The sequence below is a fragment of the Macrobrachium rosenbergii genome, chromosome 9 (assembly GCF_040412425.1).
Source record: "Macrobrachium rosenbergii isolate ZJJX-2024 chromosome 9, ASM4041242v1, whole genome shotgun sequence".
In the NCBI taxonomy this organism is placed as follows: domain Eukaryota; kingdom Metazoa; phylum Arthropoda; class Malacostraca; order Decapoda; family Palaemonidae; genus Macrobrachium; species Macrobrachium rosenbergii.
In genome coordinates, this window is record NC_089749.1 from 45,806,187 (window position 1) to 45,810,738 (window position 4,552).

Genomic DNA, 4,552 nt, shown 5'->3' on the forward strand with positions numbered 1-4,552 from the left:
TGACAATCAAGGGTCCTTCACTGAACTTTCCTGATTATCAGAGAATGATAATCAAGGAGATCCGACTAAAAAAGGTTGGAGCCATAAAGGCAAGCAATAAAGAGATCGCACGCAGATAGAACCGATAACAATGCTTAAAGGAAAACGAATGATGAAACTGTACTCCCGAAACGGAGATCCAATCCTATTTGGCTTCAATCTGGAAAAAATTAAGCTAATAAAGAAGCTTTTTTTTCAGGGAAGTTTGAACTTAAAAACCTAAGTGAAATCGGATCCAGGTTGGATTCTCAATACTAAAACACACACACACATAGCACATGTATGTCTTTTCCAATTGCAATATTTTTCTCAGAAATGTGACGAAGACAGTGCCTAACACAAGTAATAACCTATGCACTTGCAATCCTTTGTTAACCCTCTCTGTCTATCTCTCTCTCTCTCTCCCCCTCACTTCTTTTCTTTTTTGGTAACATCAGTAACTTGTTCCTAACAGCATGACTTGTTCCTAACTGCGCTGGACATCAAGGGAGATTAGGTTACCTGCCCGGGGACCAGGTAAAACTGGTCGCCTCCGCTGAGACAGGTGCAAGAAGAGAGATCAAGGATGTACATAAATACATAAATGAATACGCATCATGTATGTAATATTTTCACACACACGTGCACACAAACTCACTCATACACTTAGAAAGGCGGATGCAATGGGAGAGGATCTCTTCCATGTAAAAATGCTTGGTTCTTCTACGATATACATGCAGTATATCTTTTGTTTACTGCGCTGCATCTGTTTCTTTCTCTATCAAAATAGACGTCCTGCATAACTAGCCCTTTTTACTTTGTAGATGGCGACTCACTTTAAATTCCATTAAACATTTTGCTTTCAAGTTCTGATGATAAGTCTACAATTAACATTTCAATATTAATTAACAACATCCTGTAAACCTGTATTACTTGACAGGCAGACTCAACCTTGTGTTAATTAACGGCACTATTTTTTCTGTTGTATCCTTCATTTTATGCTACATTTCGGAAATGCCTAAAACTTACAATAAGATTTATCAGATATCTCAAGGTTCTTTAAATGAAATCAAAATAATACATTTGGAATTTGTGAACTGGAGTCTTCTCAAGAGTGCCAAACAGTTACATCAACTTTGTAACGATTTTATCAAGAGAATTATTACGGCCTTCTCTCTCTCTCTCTCTCTTATAAATACTCAGTAATGCCAGTATATATAATCTAGAAAGCACTATCGTCTTCTGTGTTTCCTCACACGTAAACAGAATGCAAACAAAAATACATGTAACTACGGTTGGTGTCAATTATGAATTGAATTGGAATTGATGCTAAAAATGCATGAAATGCAATTAAAAAAAGAAATTTCGAAATGACTGGAACTAATTTGGAATTGTTATAAAAGTAATTGGAATTGAACTGGAATTGATGCCAAAAAATTGAGATGAATTGACATGAATTGATGCTGAAATGCGGTGAATTGACATGAAATGATGCTAAAATGCTGCGAATTGATATGAACTGATCGATGCATCCTTCTATGTATAACAAATCTTGAGTGTTATAAGCTGGAACTTTACACACCATCTCATTAAGGCTAAATAACAGGAATTAAACCTCTCATTCTTGAACATGACATGTTATGAATAGGTATATCTTTATAGAGACAGAATTCGGCTATAAAGAACAGACCAATGGAGCAACTTGAAGAGGATGATGACAGGGATGATTTTGGTGTTGATGACTGCAAGACCCTTCCATCTGATGAGACAACACCTACAAAGTCAACAATGTATGAGTATCTACCCCTTAACCGTAGTCCACGCTTTGCTCAAGCTTTACAGTTTGTGGTAAAGGATGGTTTGGAGAATGATGGTCAGATTAAGCAATTTCAAAGGAATTAAAGCTTCAGATGGCAACCTGTACACGCTGGAACAGCCAGCTGATGATGATAAGGTCAGTACTACGTGTTTCATCTGATGTGTGGGACAAACTTGACACTTCTTACAAGTTGAAACAGTATGAGCTGAACAATATAAATTAGAGGAATTTATTTCTGGTGATAGAAATTCATTTCTCGCTATAATGTGGTTCGGATTCCACAATAAGCTGTAGGTCCCGTTGCTAAGTAACCAATTGGTTCTTAGCCACGTAAAATAAGTCTAATCCTTCGGGCCAGCCCTAGGAGAGCTGTTAATCAGCTCAGTGGTCTGGTTAAACTGAGGTATACTTAACATTTGAACAATATAAAAGAACCTTGTGATATACTTCAGCCATTTGAGTATGTGACCAACCAGTTACAGCGGCAAAACATGGTGACATCTAGCTTGGTAATTAACTCGGATTGCATTAGCTAATCTTCATGAAGTGCATAAGGGCAAACTTGTTTCTACACTGCAGTCCTCAACAGAAACTCGCCTGAAAGTTTGAGTCCATGGAGACTTTCCAGCTAGCTGCTACCTTAGATCCACGTTACAAGCCGGATTGGTGCTATGACAATGAAGTCCAAGACATTCGTGACCTTCTGACTAGTAAATACAATACAGCATGCAGTGCGGCTGCCTCATCTAATACATTTACCATGGATGCCTCTATTGTCGAACCACCAACAATGAAAAGGAACAAATTCTTCGCCTTGGTAAACCGGTCTTCTGCACAGACAACAAAACCACCAGAAACCGAGGTTTCACTCTACCTCAGTCAACCATGTATACAAGAAGACAGTGAAGCCCTTGGCTACTGGAAGGTAAAGCAGAGTGGTTTCCCAGCTTATATATACTTGCAGAAAAATACCTAGCCATTCCTGCTACATCGGCTCCTGTAGAAAGACTGTTTTCTGTTGCTGGCAAGCTTTTCAGGCCCGAAAGGTATAATTTAGGTGATAAAAATTTGAAAAATTGATGATGATAAGATGTAACACTGAGTAATATTTTTTACGGCTAAATTTTTTATGTTAAGTTTTTGTTTATAAAAAAATTGAATTTTGTTCATTACAAGATGCCAACTTTTTGTTTATAAAAAATATGAATTTTTTTTTTACCACAGATATATGAATGATTAGTTTTATTTTTTCTGTTGATGCACTTGGGAGTACCTGAATTGATAAGATAGGTCTATAATACTGGGTAACATTTTTCTAAGGCAAAATTTTGAGAAGCCAATTTTTTGTTAATTAAAAATGTGAGCCTTATGTTTATTACAAAGTTGTATAATAAATTTTTGTAGCATTACTAAATACAGTTATGTGAATGATAAAACACCTTTAGTTTTCCTGATGAATGTTGATAACTTACTACAGATTGAGTAAAATTTAAGTTTCGCCCCTCATATGAACATTTATTTTTGAAAATGATTTGGAATTGAACTGGATTTGATAAATTCACAATTTTCGTTGAATTGGAATTGATTTGAATTGATAAAAATTAATTGACCCCAACCCTGCATGATGTGATGTTATATATATATATATATATATATATATATATATATATATATAATAAATATATATATATATAGATATGTATGTATGTATATATATATATATATATATATATATATATATATATATATATATATATATATATATATATATATATATATATTCTGTATATATTCAATTTCCAAACACGGGGTGAAAATTCAGACTCAGACAAAATTCTGATCTCTCTCTCTCTCTCTCTCTCTCTCAGGGTTTAGCAGTGACCTTTGACCCCACCCACCCACCCACCCTTAACAAAAAAGAAAACGAGGGAAAATATTCGTGATGGCTTTTCTAACCCTGCCACGCACTCTCCTTAGCGTCGCTGGTAAATAATCATGCGAACAATATAGAAGTTCTGTACACACACACACACACACACACACACACATACACACACACACACACAGAGAGAGAGAGAGAGAGAGAGAGAGAGAGAGAGAGAGAGAGAGAATCAATAATTACATATCTTAAAAGCTACATTCCCCCCTACAAAAAGGAAAACATTATTTAGCTGGGTAATTTTCACAAGAACAGACACCGAAATGCGAATTACAGGGAAATGCAGATCAAGCAAACTGAAACCTAAACACTGAAGCAAAAAAAAAAAAAAGTCTCCTACTTTCTCTCTCTCTCTCAGTACACCCATAAGGGGGTGCAGAGAGAGGCAGAAGGCCCCCTTTTACTTGGCCACGTCCCCATCAGTTGCATGACTTTGCAGGTGCGATGTCAAAATGAAGGTTAACCCCAGTCTGGGGTTTGTGACAAGCCCAAACGCTGCCCCGTTGGCCGTGAGGTTGTAAACCCTGCCCCTGTATGATTAAAAGGTATTTGGAGGGGGTAGGAGTTGAAAATAAAATGATGTTTCGAGAACGACCCAGAGTATACCTTTGTGAGTGTGTGGCCCAGAAACCTGATTATTATTATGATTTTTTTTTTTCGACGTTGAGGAGACTGAGACGAGCAAGTTTGATTTAATAAGCCATGAACCGAAAAACGGAGGGAGGCGAAGAATTCCACAATGGAACGTCCGACTGATCAAGCTGTCAACTCCAGTG

At 36.7% G+C, this 4,552-nt stretch overlaps 1 pseudogene; it reads left to right on the forward strand.

The window, feature by feature from the left end:
• Nucleotides 1-1,710: 1,710 nt before the first annotated feature.
• On the forward strand, nt 1,711-2,943 carry LOC136842113 (zinc finger BED domain-containing protein 4-like; annotated as a pseudogene).
• Nucleotides 2,944-4,552: the final 1,609 nt, after the last annotated feature.